Below are 17,244 nucleotides of genomic sequence, written 5' to 3'. Positions count from 1 at the left end.
AGCGCCAATTTTCTTAGGATGCTCATGTGGGGGTTGTATGAAAAAATAGACAGAGGAACTAACACATATCATCAATGAATGTGATTCTACTTCATCCTCACTGCTGGAACTAATACCAGACAATCCCCAAACAGGCACCTTCTACATGACAGACTCCAGATAACTAAGAACATTATTCCCACCACCTCTCCATTTGTAAGAAAATGCCTAATTTGATTTCCTTTGCTTATCACACCTCCCACCTCCCTGAACAAATGTCCTACTGTAGTATCATTTAAATGCTTTGCTCTTTTCTTATTAATCTATTTGCAATCTTGCCTGAAGAAGGAGCCTTTGTGCTCTTAAAGCTTGCAAACATATTATTTTCTGGTTAGCCAATAAAGGTATCACTCCTAGAATACTTTTGTCATATTTGGGCAGAAAATTATTCACATCCATACACTATATAAAAACACACATATGCATGTGTTTCTCAATATCTGACATGAAATCAGAATAAACCTTTCCTGTTTTAAGTGAATTAAGACTACCATAATTATTAACATTTACCAAATGCCAGAATATTGAGAGACAGAGAATGTTTTAAGGTTTTTTATTACTTACTGCAAAGTCAAAAGTTTACATACACTAAGATTACTATGCCTTTAAACAATACTGGACTGCCCATATGATGATGTCATAAGTTTGGAAGCTTCTGATAGGTTTTTGTTTTTTTGGCAACATCTGAGTTAATTAGACACACACCTGTGAATGTATTTTAATGCAAACCTGAAACATACTACCTCTTTGTGTAGCATCATGAGAAAGTCTCAAGAAAACAGCCAAGATATCAGGATGAGAATTGTGGACTTGCACCAGTGTGTCTCATCCTTGGGTTCAATTTCAAGATACTTGAAGATGCCTTGTTCATCTGCACAAACAATTATACGCAAGTACAAACAAGTACAAACAAGATAGGAATGTCCAGCCATCATACCGATCAGGAAGGAGATGGGTTCTGTGTCACAGAGATGAACGTGCTTTGGACCGACATGTGCATATCAACCGAAGGACAAAAGCAAAAGACCTTGTGAAGATTATGGCGGAAGATGGTGAGATTGTGTCAATATATACAGTGAAACGCGGGCTGACAGGCCACTCTGCCAGGAAGAAGCTATTATTCCAAAAGAAAACATAAAAAAGTCAGATTAATGAATGCAAATGCACACAGGAACAGAGACATTAATTTTTGGAGCCATGTCCAGTGGTCTGATGAAACTATAATTGAACTTTTTGGGCATAATGACCATCGTTACATTTGGAGGAAAAAGGGAGAAGCTTGGAAGCCTAAAAACACCATCCTAACTGAAACACAGGGGTGGCAGCATCATATTGTGGAGTTGTTTTGCCGCAGGAGAGACTTGTGCACTTCACAAAACAGATGGCATCATGAGAAAAGATTATGTGGCAATACTGAACCAACATCTCAAGACATCAGCCAGTAAGCTAAAGCTTGGGCGGAAATGAGTCTTCCAAATGAACAATGACCTGGAGTATACTGTCAAAATGGTAACAAAGTGGCTTAAGGATAGCAAAGTCAATGTTTTGGAGTGGTCATCACAAAGCCCTGATCTCAATCCTATTGAAAATTTATAGGCAAAGCTGAAAAGGCAGTTGCGAGCAAGGTGACCTACAAACCTGGATCAGTTACACAAATTTTGTCAGGAGGATTGGACCAAAATTCCAACCAACTGTTATGAGAAGCTTGTGGAAGGCTATCCCAAACGTTTGACCCAAGTCATTCAGTTTTAGGTCAATGGTACCAAATACTAATGAAATGTATGTAAACTTTTGACTTTGCAGTAAGTAATAAAATGCCTTAAAACATATTCTCTCTCTCATTATTCTGGCATTTGGCAAATATTAATAACTATGGAAATCCTAATTGACCTAAAACAGGAAAGGTTTATACTGATTTCATGTCAGATATTGAGAAAAAACATGCATGTGTCTTTTTGTATAGTGTATGTAAACTTCTGGTTTCAACTGCATAACCAACAAATAAAGTAGCACTCTGAAGCACTATAGCATGCAAACAGGCAATACACTGCTCAAAAATAAAGGGAGCACTAAAATACCACATCCTAGATATTCCAGTTGCAAACCTTTATTCATTGCACAGTGGAATGCGTTGAGAACAATAAAATATAAAAATGATCAATGTAAATCAAAATTAATAACCCATGGAGGTCTGGATTTTGAATGATACTAAAAATTAAAGTGGAAAATCAAATTACCGGCTGATCCACCTTCAGTGGAAATGCCTCAAGACGAGGAAATGAAGCTCAGTAGTGTGTGTGGCCTCCACATACTTGTATGACCTCCTTACAACACCTGTGCATGGTCCTGATGAGATGGCGGATGTTCTCCTGAGGGATCGTTTCCCAGACCTGGGTTAAAGCATCGGTCAACTCCTGGACAATCTGGTGCAATGTGGCATTGGTGGATAGAACGAAACATGATGTCCCAGGTGTCCCAGATGTGCTCGATTGGATTCATGTCTGATGAATGGGTAGGCCATTCCATAGCATCAATGCCTTCATCATTCAGGAACTGCTTACACCCTTCAGTCACATGAGGCCTAGCATTGTCATGCATCAGAAGGAATTCAGGGCCCACTGCACCTGCATATGTTCTCACAGTGGGTCTAAGGATCACATCCTGGTACCTAATGGCAGTCAGGGTACCTCTGGCTAGCACTTGGAGGTGTAAGGGGTGTACTCGGACCACGTAATACTCCACTCCCCTCCTTTGTGTGATGCGATTCTAATTGTGTTTGTGACGTCTAATAATTGCTATGATATTCTTTTATGATGATATATATATATGTTTATACGTTGTCCTATTTGTATATATGTCATGTAATATACATGGTTGCTTAGGGAAAGTGCAGTATCTTAACTGGGACACTGGATGGGGCATAATAGTGTACATAGTAAGTTGTAGGAGGGGTCAGCTGCAGTTCAGATAGGGAAGACTTCCTGATTTTGGTCAGAAGGGCCTGGGTGCCCAGACAATCAACACCGGCTAAAGTGCCCAGGGCAATAGCAGTGACCATGCAACGTTTGCTAAGAAAGAAGCCCAGCCATCCACAGCATCGGGCCTGAGCAGCAGTGGCCAGTACAGTAGCGGGAAAGGAGAATCAAGACAGTAGGAGTGACAGGACGGGGACACAGTTAACTCCATGATGTGGCAGCTTATAGCTTGGGCAGATGCCCTCAGTACCAGAGCAAAACGGCTGAGGGAATCTCAGAAGCAGTGAGCTTGTAACAGGAGTATGCTGGGTTGCCACGAAGCACAGTACAGAAGGGCAGGTCGCTCGCCAAGTGGCAATTCTCTTCAGAGATGGAAATTCCTTGGTCTGGTGCGAAACATACTAAGGAAGGACTCATGGTAGCAGAGCCAAATTGAGAGGATGCTGAAGAACCGTGCGTCAAGGTCCGACCCGGGTGTGTGCTATGTGACAGTAAGGAAAGTGCAGGGAAAGAAGAAGAGATGTGTAATGCGAATTCTGTTGTAAATGCTGTGAAGAATATGGATGTGCTGTGTCAAGAAAATAGTAAGTTGTTTATTTGCAAGATGGAATGGACTGTGTCTCAATCTTTTTAAGACCGTCTGATGGAAGCCTGCAGCAGAGCAGAGGAGACCCTGATGGGGCAGAAAGTGCAGCCACAGGTATGCAGAGTAATGGACATTGTTTTCATGTGATGGGAGGCCAGGGCACAGAAGCCCTGGTATCCTTGGCCATGACTATGGCCCTGGCCCTCTCTCATACTTGGCATAGTCAGCAGGATGCGACTACCTCGCAATACAGAGAAACCGCGAACAAAGATGTGCTTACTTAAATGTAACCATAAATAGTAAAAATAGTGATGCCATGAAAAGTGAATGAATTGATGATGTTCTGGAAGTGAACAGGAGAGATGGAGAAATTGCTGAGGTGACTAATGGACTGATTGTAACTGACTCTGTGATGACCAAGATGGCGATTCTAAAGATGGCAGAAAATGGTGCCAAAATGGAGAGCAAAAAATCTTACCCTGCCCCTCGTTGGCGTCCTGACCTAGCAGTGGCACGAAAAACTACCTGGCAGAGTCCGCGGTCTAAGTATGGCATCCACCCCTGGTGGGAGTGTCTGAAGAAGAGTAGTACTGGACCCTTTCCACAGATTGCTAAAAAATGGGTGGAGCGGCCAGAAGAAAACCCCATGTGCAGCTGCACAGCCCCATCACAAGCTACAAAACCGGCAGCGATGGAGCACTCATGCAGGAGAGCTACGGTGGCGTAGGCCACATTGAGTGGAGCTGGAGGCAGGAAGAGGAAAAGACTCGACCCGGGCAACAGAAAGGGGTCGCATATGAATTCTGTACTCACCATTTCCCCAGCCCAGCAGAGGAGCGGTGCCGGCGGCTGCCGGAGCCAGAGCTTTATCGTCCGGGTCCAGAACATCAGAGTCAAAAGGTGGAGGCCGGAGGACCGGAAGTTGCTACCACCTCGGAGGAGCCTGCGCCGGTCACGGGAGGCGGTGAGTGTTGTGAATTCTGTTCTTGGGTTCCCTCCGGTGGTTGTTGGTGGTATTGCAGCTGTTCCTGGCTGGCAATCCTGCTCAGGTGTTCTTGCTGATTGCAGGCCTGACTGGGGTATTTAGGACTGCTGGATTCATTAGTCAGTGCCAGTTGTCCATTGTTCTTGGAGGGATTGCTGCTCTCTCTGGTTCCTCATGCTCAGCTGCCAATTCAGCTAAGATAAGTGTCTGTTTTTTTGTCTCTGTGCACACATGCAGTGTGCTTGTAATTCAGTGCAATCCATTTGTGTTTTTGTCCAGCTTAGACTTTGTTTGGATTTTTCAGTCATGCTGGATTCTCAGGAGTTGCAGATATACTTGCTATGTCTTTAGTTAGATGTAGTATATTTGTATTTTCTGCTGTGGATATTTTTAGGATTTTAATACTGACCGCTTAGAATTCTGTCCTATCCTTTTCTATTTAGCTAAAAGTGCCTCTTTTGCTAAAGTCTGTTTTTCTGCCTGCGTGTCTCTCCTCTTATACTCATAGTCAATATTTGTGGGGGGCTGCCTATCCTTTGGGACTCTGCTCTGAGGCAAGATAGAATTCCCATTTCCACCTATAGGGGTATTTAGTCCTCCGGCTGTGTCGAGGTGTCTAGGATGGGTCAGGCACACCCCACGGCTACTTCTAGTTGCGGTGTCAGTTTAGGGTTTGCGGTCAGTACAGATACCACTACTGCTGAGAAAGTCTCTCATGCTGCTCCTAGGTCACCGGATCATAACAGGTGAGTAATCCTCAGCCCCAAACCACCGAGTACAGGTCCGCTCTCGGTAACATCTTAACCCGAGGGACATCCCGTACTAATCCTCCCTCTGAAGGCCCCTTCCCATCCCCCACGCAGGCCGCCTCGATCGAGGAGGTCATCCTCCACAAGAAACAGCCGGAGACACACTTTTTTACACCAAAAATCTGGAAGAAAATGGGGGGTGAGTCTTATAGTCCGATGTACTGGCCATCGCTGCGGTGGGGAGGTGGGGGAGCAGCTTCGGCAGAGCAGCGGGTCACAGGAGGCTGAATCCGGTGGCTGCGGCTACTCCTGTGCCCGCTGCTAAAGAGAAATGAATATTCACTGTATTCCATGTCCATGGGAATGGAGGGCAATGAATATTCATTTCTCTTTAATGGTGTCTAGGTATGATTGGCCCCCAACCCTGATCCTGGTATGCATGGCCCCATTTTTATGATTGGCCCCCACCCACCCCCATCCTGGTATGCATGGTCCCATCAGAAAACATTAAAAAACCCAACCATTACACTTACCTTCCCGGCACTCCCTCGCAGAGTCCTGCTCCATTGCCAGCAGCTGCTTTATGCTTGTAAGCAGCACATGGCAGGGATGTCATGTGCTGCTTGCAAGCTGAAGGGCAGCTGCCAGAATACTCACTGCTCCCCACGCCGGGACTGTGCGCACAGAGAGCAGTGAGTATTCCTTGCTCTTCATTATAGGGAAGGGCCATACATACTAGGAGATGGGGGCCCCTGCTTAGCAGGATAATGATGGGAGCAATGCATGCTATGATGAAATGGAGTCCTGCATACCAGGATAGGGACAGGACCATGCATACCAGGATGAGATGGGAGCCCTGCATACCAGGATAGGCATGTCGCCATGCATACTAGGAAAGGGATGTGGGTGTTCATTCCTGCCAGGATAGGGATAAGGACGCCATGCACACCAGGATAGGGATGAGGGGGCATGCATACCAGGATAGGGATGAGGGGGGCATGTGTATCAGGATGGGGATGAGAGGACCATATGTACCAGGATAGGGGATATTAAGTATAGAATTGGCCACATTTTTTGCTTCAATTATTTTTCCTAATTTCCTCCTCTAAAACCTAGGTGCGTCTTATGATTCGGTGCGTTTTATAGTCCGAAAAATATGGTAATAGTCCCTTCAGCCGCCTGCTCTCGCTCTTATCAGCTGAAAACAACTCTCAACATTCTCCGCTGCTAGCGCTGATCGCAGCTCGAAAAGAGGAGAACAGGGGAACAGCTGAAACAGTACCGCTGCTTCCCAGGCACTGGTATGTGTGGTACTGATGTGGCACACAGCTGCCACACGTATGCTACAAGTATTACACACATGGACACTGATATTTCTTGTACGGTTTTTTTCCGGTACCGGAAATATCAGCACAGGTGAAAGAGCCCTTAGTTATCGCCCCAGGTAGGTGCCTTCCTATAAGCGTTAAAGATGATGGGATTGATCCACACAATTTGAGTTGAATTTCCTGAAATTCGCATCTTTCGTCTCTCTCCCTACCTCTCTCTCCATCTCCTAAGGCTATATTAACAGTAAAACAGATTAGACAAAGTATTGTGGAATGGCAAAATGTTTTATACACTGTTCCAAAGCAATTGGATTACTTAAGATTCATAATACATAAATTCACAGCAAATCAAATTTTTGAGAAAACTTTGCCAAACATGATCCCTAGAGTTATGTGGTCCCTTGTATCATGAAGTCCTGCACCCAGCATATCTTCATTTCACTGTGTGTGCTAACAAGTGGTTTGTGCAGTGTAAGAAGAGGTCAATGTGCTTTCCCAGCCCTGTCTCCTCCTCTACAAATATAACCAGCCCCTGGCCGCTTTAAGAATCCATAGTGAGGAGCAATTATCACATTCACCTCCTGTCTCACTGCAGAACAAGAAGGTAAGAAACTAAATGGGAGGAAGAAGGGGCATAAGAAAGACCTTATTGTACTGACATTGTATAATTTACACTCGGTACAGTCAAGGCTGCTTGAGGAGTGGGATTTTAACTTGGCTCTTTCTCTGATCCCAGAAATGTTATGTACGACTGTCATCAAACTTTCAGGAATTCCGCTCTTCTCACCTGTAGTGGCAGCTGCCTTTGTCTAACATCTGGTAGATTTGCTGTTCTCGAACTAAACTTCTCATTATTGCAAGCCTTTGACTATGAGCTGTTCTGCTATTATGGAATAAATCTCAGGCTGGATTGCAGTTCCTTGGACAGTTTTGAATGCAGTTTTGTTTTGCCAAATTCATTAGCAAGTAAAGAAAAAAGTAAAAATGAAATACTAATATTTCCCCTTTGTGTATTCATTTTTGTGTTTATCTCAAAAATCACATATAAAACTGCCATAAACTGTGCATTTGTGATTTCTGCCTTACTGAAATGTTTTGATATCCGCATGATCTCTGGCCAGATTAATTTAGTGTTAATTGCAGATATAGGAAGACGTTTAGGGATAATAGTCAATCCATTTGCAAACATTTCCCATGGTCTTTATTGTTAAAAAAGGAATACGACAAACTTTTTTCTTTCTTTTATTGTAAAAAAAAAAAAAATCCTAGCAGACTGTGAAAGACTTGAACCAAAAGGAAGTGTGCACATCTGTACCGCATGTCACACAGGTCCCCATTTCACATATATTTCCTCCATTATATAACAACATTATATACTTTATGGATTTTCTGATTCAAAAGAATACGTCCAGAACTTCAGAAGAATGTGGTTCTGTATGTGTACCTGTGTGTACCATAGCACCTGGACAGAGGGTACTTGTCTTCCCAGTTCCAAAGATCCTGCTAATGAAGGGAGTAAAGGGGGACAAGCACCAAGTCCTCCTGTTCTTAGGCTGCCGTCACACTATCAGTATTTGGTCAGTATTTTACATCAGTATTTGTAAGCCAAAACCAGGAGTGGAAGAATCAGAGAAAAAGTATAATAGAAACATATGCACCACTTCTGCATTTATCACCCACTCCTGGTTTTGGCTTAGAAATACTGATGTAAAATACTGACCAAATACTGATCGTGTGACGGCAGCCAACTCTGAATGGGGTTTGCAGAAATCTATGTGCTTGCTGCAGAAACAATACCATCCAATTTACAAATCAGGACAGCGCTGCCAATCTGCTGATAACATATAAAACAAAAGTTAGTTATGCCTCACTCAGACATCCATTTTTAATGTACATGATTTTTTTTCACAGAGTAAAATATGTATGTATTCTATGGGGTTGTTCACATATTGTTTGTAACAAGTCCGTTTTTGATCAGAGAAAGTCTGTAGTCACTGCAGCAGATTTATCTGATATGATTTATTATAGTTTACTGTTGATTTATTGAAAAAAAGACAATTATTCTTTAAGTGTAAACTGAACTGAACTAGTGGTAGGAACAATTTAGTATCTTTGTGATGCATATGAAATACATAAGTTTAAATGGAATCGGTCTCCAGGTTTTTGCTTCCTCACCTGAGAGCAGCATAATGTAGGGAAAGAGACCCTTAATCCAACAATGTATTAATTTAATTTATTTGGCGCAGGAGTTGTAACACAATTAGACTTTTTAGCTGTTGCACGTAGTAACAGTGCTCACAAGCTATCCTCACCCACACCACGGAGTAACAGCTTCCTGTGTATATTGTCTATTGAAAATCAGCTGCTTATCAGAAGGGAAGAGTTGGACAAATTGGCAGGAGGGAGCTAGTCTGTGCAGTGATAATATTTTGGTGATAAAACATCCACTGTATGGAGACAACACCACACAGCCTAACAAGTGATATATTGCTGTAGCCTGTGTCTTAGGCCGGGGACACACTTAACGTATAAAAAAACGGTCTGTTTTTCACGGCCGAGAATCGCACAAATGTTTCAAAAACAGTGATCCGTGTGCAGTGCGAGGATGCAATTTCCTCGCATCAAATGATCCGTGTGACATCCGTATGGCATCCGTATGCCGAGATTTTCTCGCAAGCTTGCAAAACCGACATCTAATGGATTTATGTGCTCAAATGTTCGGGAAAACATATATACAGTATATATATATATATATATATATATATATATGTCATTGAGACACATATATATATATTCTGTATTTATATTTCATTCAGCGCGATATCTGTGAAAAGCCGGTAATTCAATTGCCGGCTTTGCATTTCTCCTTCACAAACCCGACAGGATATGAGACATGGTTTACATACAGTAAACCATCTCATATTCCCATTTTTTTTGCATATTCCACACTACTAATGTTAGTAGTGTGTATGTGCAAAATTTGGCCGCTGTAGCTGCTCAAATAAAGGGTTAAATGGCGGAAAAAATTGGCGTGGGCTCCCGCGCAATTTTCTCCGCCAGAGTGGTAAAGCCAGTGACTGAGGGCAGATATTAATAGCCAGGAGAGGGTCCATGGTTATTGGCCCCCCCGTGGCTAAAAACATCTGCCCCCAGCCACCCCAGAAAAGGCACATCTGGAAGATGCGCCTATTCTGGCACTTGGCCACTCTCTTCCCACTCCCTGTAGCGGTGGGATATGGGGTAATGAAGGGTTAATGCCACCTTGCTATTGTAAGGTGACATTAAGCCAGATTAATAATGGAGAGGCGTCAATTATGTCACCTATCCATTATTAATCCAATTGTTTGAAAGGGTTAAAAAACACACACACACATGATTAAAAAGTATTTTAATGAAAGAAACACAGCGGTTGTTTTAATAATTTATTGCTCTCTCAATCCATCAGCAACACCCTCGCTTGGCAAAATAATAAACGCACAAGATACATACCTTCTGATGTCCTATCACATCCAACGAGGAAATCCATCTGAAGGGGTTAACTAATATTACAGGCAGGAGCTGCGATAAACCACTCGCTCGTGCCTGTAATCCCCGGGTGCTGAAAGGAAAGTTGTGATCTATACTTACATTGAGTCGCGGTGATGCGCCCCTGCTGGATGTTCTCATGAACTGCAGCCTGGGAACTTTTTCCCACGCTCCAGGTCATATGAGGACATCCACCAGGGGGCGCATCACCGCGACTGAAGGAAATGTAGGTCAATGACCTACATTTCCTTCAGTCGCGGTGATGCGCCCCCTGGTGGATGTCCTCATATGACCTGGATCCTGGGGAAAAGTTCCCAGGCTGCAGTTCATGAGAACATCCAGCAGGGGCGCATCACCGCGACTGAATGTAAGTATAGATCACTGCTTTCCTTTCAGCACCCGGGGATTACAGGCACGAGCGAGTGGATTATCGCAGCTCTGCCTGTAATATTAGTTAACCCCTCCAGATGGATTACCTCGTGGGACGTGATAGGACATCAGAGAGGGTATGTATATTGTGTGTTTATTGTTTTGCCAAGCGAGGGTCTGGGAGCAATAAAATATTAAAACAACCGCTGTGTTTATTTCATTAAAATACTTTTTAATCATGTGTGTGTGTGTTTTTTAACCCTTTCAAACAATTGGATTAATAATGGATAGGTGACATAATTGACGCCTCTCCATTATTAATCTGGCTTAATGTCACCTTCCAATAGCAAGGTGGCATTAACCCTTCATTACCCCATATCCCACCGCTACAGGGAGTGGGAAGAGAGTGGCCAAGTGCCAGAATAGGCGCATCTTCCAGATGTGCCTTTTCTGGGGTGGCTGGGGGCAGATGTTTTTAGCCACGGGGGGGCCAATAACCATGGACCCTCTCCTGGCTATTAATATCTGCCCTCAGTCACTGGCTTTACCGCTCTGGCGGAGAAAATTGCGCGGGAGCCCACGCCAATTTTTTCCGCCATTTAACCCTTTATTTGAGCAGCTACAGCGGCCAAATTTTGCACATACACACTACTAACATTAGTAGTGTGGAATATGCAAAAAAAAGGGGATATGAGATGGTTTACTGTATGAAAACCATGTCTCATATCCTGTCGGGTTTGTGAAGGAGAAATGCAAAGCCGGCAATTGAATTACCGGCTTTTCTATAGAACACCGCTGCGTATTTCTCGCAATGCACACGCATGGTCCGTGTGTAATCCGATTTTTTCGCGCACCCATAGACTTGCATTGGCGAGTCTCGGCCGAGATACGCTGACAATCGCAGCCTGCTGCGAGTTCCCTCGGATCCGAAATACGGTGGAGAAAATATCGGATGATGGGAGCTGCACCATAGATTAACATTGGGCCGAGTGCTATGCGATTTTTTATCGCATAGCACTCGTCCGTATTACGGTCTAGTGTGACCCCGGCCTTAGCCTCTACCTCATGCTGCCCTCAGATTACATAGCAAAAATCTGCTGATAGGTTCTCTTTAAATAAACTTCCAAAGTCAGTCATTGCAAGTAATCACATTCCCTGATTCATGCCAAATAACTGTGGGTAATAATGAGTTCTCTTGGCTCATTCAAAGCTGTTGGGTTTAGTGTATAATGAAAGAGAAAATGTGTCAAGTTACTAGTCTATGGGAGACTAAGTGACGTTTACATTTACCTTTTATATTTTCTTGGTATTGTTACTTTTCATTTCTAGATTTTGTAAGGCTAGATTTAAAAAAAAAAGTCACGACTTCCGCCGCAGCAATCACGTCAGCTCACTCTCAGAGCCACAATGATCATCAGTGGGCATCAGCTATAGATCATCCCTACCAACGATTGGTGCTAGTGCCCATTGTGGGCGTTTGACCCCTTTGATCAGCATAAAAAGGGACGGAGCTCCCTCTCTGCTCTCATCAGCACAACGTGATTGTGTTGTGCCAATGGTCTCCATGGTGAATTTGGGTGGAAAGATGGCCCCAGGGTCACCTGGGTGCGGTGGCCTGTAGGTTCCTGCTGAGAGTAGGAGCTGACATGCCTCATCCCTGTGTGTGATGCACTGATCTAATGCCCTGCATTGCAGAGTATTAGATCAGGGCAGAGAAAGTTGATGTACCAGACAGGACAAGGTAAGAAAGTCTAAATTAAACTTAAAAAAAAGAAAAAATTGTAAAAAAAAAAAAAAAATCACAAAGTAAAGAACAAAATCTGAAAAAATATGAATTGATAAATGCTTATATTAATGTAAAAACAAAACTAAATAAAGTACAAATATTTAGCATCGCTGCATTGGAACAACCCGATCTATAAGTATTCTACTAGTTAGTCCCTTCAGTGAACATTAAAAAAATTAATACAAAAAATAAAAAAAACTATGCTTTTTCATCATACCGCCAAGCAAAAATTGGAAAATGCGATCCTGTAAATAAAAATGGTATCTCTAAAAAATGTCATCGTGTTCTGCAAAAAAACACTTTGCCTCTCAAAAATCAGAATAGAAAGCTATCAATAAATGTTATGGGCCAGATAATGATATCAATAAAAACTCTGAATCATCCCACAAACAGCAAACCCTCACATGACTCGTCAGAAATATAGAAAAATTATAACTCTTAAAATATGACGATGTAAATATTTGTTTTTGCACAAAAGAAACAACTTTTAGAGTCTTATAGTAGTCAAACATTAAAAAATTGTGATAACACACAGACTAAAAAATAAAGCCATCTAATCACTTATGCCACACGAGAGACAAAAATAAATATAACCAATTTTTGACCTGCTGTTGACTTGTTCATTCTGTGTCCCAGAGATCGCAGTAAGGGCAGAGGAAGCCTGCCGCATTTCTCATGCAAGGATCACATTGTAAACCTCGTACAGGCTGTTGGCTCTCCTGACCTGAGTTATTAATCCATCATGCTGTCATGCTCGGGTCAGGAGAGGTGCCAGGCCAGTCCGTGCAGTGCGATGCGATTCTCACAGGAGAAATACGGCAGTGTGTGTCTGCCCTTAGGCCGAGTCACACAGTACCATAGAAAACGGGCAGGTTAGAATAGAATAGATATATATACATAGATGTCAGTGACACGCGCACATATATGTACAGGGTGGGTCATGTATATGGATACACCTAAATAAAATGGGAGTGGTTGGTGATATGAACTTCCTGTTTCTGGCACATTAGTTTATGGAAGGGGGAAAACTTTTCAAGATGGGTGGTGACCATGGTGGCCATTTTGAAGTCTGCCATTTTAGATCCAACTTTATTTTTTCCAATGAGAAGAGGGTCATGTGACACATCAAACTTATATTGAGAATTTCACAAGAAAAACAATGGTGTGCTTGGTTTTAACGTAACTTTATTCTTTCTTGAGTTATTTACGAGTTGTTGTTTGTTTACAGCCATTGACATGCCGCAGAGGGTAACACATGAGGAGCAGATAGAAAATGTGTTGCTGTCTGGTGAACACAGTACCCGGGTCATTGCAGCAGATTTCAGTGCAAGATACCCTACGCAAGAAAACTGTCACCAATACCTATGTTATTTAGGTGTATCCATATAAATGGGTCACCCAAAAACGTTTGCCGAGTCATCACTGAACATAATGTTCTGTCTAAACTGAGGGTCCTGTTCCAATTTTTGTTTTCCCCATTCTGCAAATTCAGCGCGCCGATCTGGGTCATCCTCGATGAGATGCTGCAGTAGCTGGATTATGTAAGCGTGCCATTTGTGAGTAATAATATCTGCCGAAGGGGTGTTTGACTGATGCCAGATCACAAACAGGAAGTTGATATCACCAACCATTCCCATTTTATTTAGGTGTATCCATCTACATGGCCAACCCACGTGTATCCATATAAATGGTCCACCCTGTATGTATGTATGTATGCGTATATTTAATCTATATTGGCATGACGTAACGGGAACTCTGCCGGAGAGTCCATGATCATGTCTTAGATATTGAAGGCGCTACTATGGAAGATGATCTTCAGAAATTGAAACCAATCCCACAACACTTCAAGATGGCGCATGAATGTGATCCAAGTGGCCTGATTGTCAAAGGGATAGGTAGGGTGTTTATTGGACCTGGGGGGGAGGGAATTGGAAAAGATTGCTGGCACAAAAAGAGGCCAAGTGGATTTACAAACTGGATACCATCATACCACTTGGCCTCAATGACCACTATAGCTTTGTCTCCTTTTTGCCAGTGTAGTCTAGTATATACATAATATAGTCTTTTGATATCCTTTTTGTTCAATAGAAGGTTTTTTTCAATGCTGTCTTCTGTCTGTTTTTAATCTGCTTTTTATGTTTTATAATTTTTTGTACACTTCCTCCTTATCTTTGTGCCTTTCCGTGATTTTATAATTCTTCATGGCTGAGGGTATCATCTTTTTCTGGGAAGATAACATAATGAAGAGACGTCATATTGGGGATGGATGTTACTATTTACTGTGCTACCTACAAGGGGGATCATACACTGGTTTTTATACTCACTGCAGTGTCTTTGTATTGGTAGTATGTGTGTTGCACGGGTCTCTGTTGTTGTATGTTATATGTGTATGTGTGTATACATGTATATTTATTTATGTACATGTGTGTGTATATATTTATGTACATAAGTACTTATTTCTAGTACTTTTATAAATATATATTTTATATTGTTTAATTGTACACTGTACTCATCATATTTTTGTAATGTTGCACTTGTCACTTTATATTCATAAGTATTTGTGCCTTACTGATTGAATATAGGTACAAATAATCTTCCTTGCACCCTGCACATACAGTATATACTTATGTGTGCATCTATATACATAATGTGTATTTTTACTTATATGGATATTTTCACTGTTTATTTATTATATTTTTCCTCCTTGCAGTGATGGCACATATATGTTATGTTGGTTCCCTCACTCTGTGAAATTGGGTCATTTTTGGGGGGTTTTCCATTAGTTTTCCCGTCCAACCGGTTTTCTATTTTAGCATATTGCCGTCCGGAAATAGCTGAATAGAATGTTCTATACTCGGCCGTCTCCATAGCAACATATATAACAGCTCCAGACTCCATGGAGGTTTTTTGAGCTTGGCCGCTACTATGACAACACAATACGCAGCAGTAGGAAGTGACGTTACGGGTGGCTAACCGGATACGGTATTCCTGGTTCAATCGTTGCTATAGGAATACGGCTGGCGTACTCCGACTCCGTGCAAAACCAGGTATATGCACATGTGTGGGCTCTTCTATCCCGGAAAGGGTTCAGTTACCTCAGGGTTAACAGTGATTTCCTCCCTGAAAACCAATGAAGTGGCACTTTGCTCTCACTATAATAGCGATCTGGGTCCAATCACTGAACTCCATGACAGGTGAATGGGAGGGTGATATTTGCCTCTTGTGTTGCTATTGGTTATCATTTATATATAAACCCTATCTGGCCAGTACCTAACCACCCCTGGACGAAGCATTTCAGTGCGAAACGCGCGTCGGGTGTTGTGGGTTCCCTGGGTGCGCCTCTATGGTAACTATGCCTTATTTACATTAACTCCTTAAGCCCCAAGGGTGGTTTGCACGTTAATGACCGGGCCAATTTTTACAATTCTGACCACTGTCCCTTTATGAGGTTATAACTCTGGAATGCTTCAACGGATCCCGATGATTCTGACATGGTTTTCTCGTGACATATTGGGCTTCATGATAGTGGTAAAATTTATTTGATAATACCTGCATTTATTTGTGAAAAAAATGGAAATTTGGTGAAAATTTTGAAAATTTTGCAATTTTCCAACTTTGAATTTATACCCTTAAATCACAGAGATATGTCACACAAAATACTTAATAAGTAACATTTCCCACATGTCTACTTTACATCAGCACAATTTTGGAACCAAATTTTTTTTTTGTTAGGGAGTTATAAGGGTTAAAAGTTGACCAACAATTTCTCATTTTTGCAACACCATTTTTTTAAGGGACCACATCACATTTGAAGTCATTTTGAGGGGTCTATATGATAGAAAATAACCAAGTGTGACACCATTCTAAAAACTGAACCCCTCAAAGTGCTGAAAACCACATTCAAGAAGTTTATTAACCCTTCAGGTGTTTTACAAGAATTTTTGAATGTTTAAAAAAAAAAATGGGGTCTAAGGGGTATCGTTTCTCCTTATGGAGAGTGACATACCATCTCTGGCTTGTCAAGGTAAGGAGGCTTATTTGCCGTACAATGCTCCTCTGGGAATTTAAATATGCAAATTGCCTCTTCAGAGAAAAAGAGGACATAGAGAGTTAAGTCCTCTTTTTCTCTGAAGAGGCAATTTGCATATATAAAAAAATGAACATTTAACTTTTTTTTCACAAAAAATTTACTTCAGCTCCAATTTGTTTTATTTTACCAAGGGTAACAGGAGAAAATGGACCCCAAAAGTTGTTGTAAAATTTGTCCTGAGTACGCTGATACCCCATACGTGGGGGTAAACCACTGTTTGAGCACATGGCAGAGCTCGGAAGGGAAGGAGCGCCATTTGACTTTTCAATGCAAAATTTACTGGAATTAAGATGGGACGCCATGTTGCGTTTGGGGAGCCACTGATGTGCCTAAACATTGAAACCCCCCAAAAGTGACACAATTTTGGAAAGTAGACCCCCTAAGGAACTTTTCTAGATGTGTGGTGAGCACTTTGACCCACCAAGTGCTTCATAGAAGTTTATAATGTATAGCCGTAAAATAAAAAATAATATTTTTTCACAAAAATGAACTTTTCGCCCCAAATTTTTTCTCTTCCCAAGGGTACCAGAAGAAATTGTACCCCAAAAGTTGTTGTGCAATTTGTCCTGAGTACGCTGATTGTTGTGGATTCTGTTTTTGGGCTCCCTCTGGTGGTTACAGCTGGTACTGGGTGACTTTGGTGGGTTGCGGTCTCTGGTTTCCACCTGTCCATCAGAGGCTGGGTGTTTCCTATTTAACCTGGCTTTCCTGTCATTCCCTTGCCGGCTATCAATGTATCAGTGTGTCTCTGTTACCTTTACTACCTGCTCCTAGGCCTGTCATGAATCCCAATGGCTAGGGATATCAAGGGA

The 17,244-nt window shown here is 42.2% G+C and overlaps 1 protein-coding gene across 2 annotated transcripts in view; it reads left to right on the top strand.

Moving 5' to 3' along the window:
- Window positions 1-7,196: 7,196 nt before the first annotated feature.
- GGT1 (gamma-glutamyltransferase 1) overlaps window positions 7,197-17,244 on the top strand; it is a 155,654-nt gene continuing 145,606 nt past the window's right edge. Inside the window, exon 1 of one of the 2 annotated variants that reach the window (XM_077293620.1) lies at window positions 7,197-7,266. The gene's annotated coding sequence lies outside the window, so the exon portion shown is untranslated. Of the gene's footprint in view, window positions 7,267-15,281; window positions 15,390-17,244 lie in introns of those variants that run through there. The other variant, XM_077293629.1, reaches the window with a different exon arrangement.

The sequence above is a fragment of the Ranitomeya variabilis genome, chromosome 1, assembly GCF_051348905.1.
Source record: "Ranitomeya variabilis isolate aRanVar5 chromosome 1, aRanVar5.hap1, whole genome shotgun sequence".
NCBI lineage: Eukaryota > Metazoa > Chordata > Amphibia > Anura > Dendrobatidae > Ranitomeya > Ranitomeya variabilis.
This window is presented reverse-complemented; position numbering and strand designations above follow the sequence as displayed.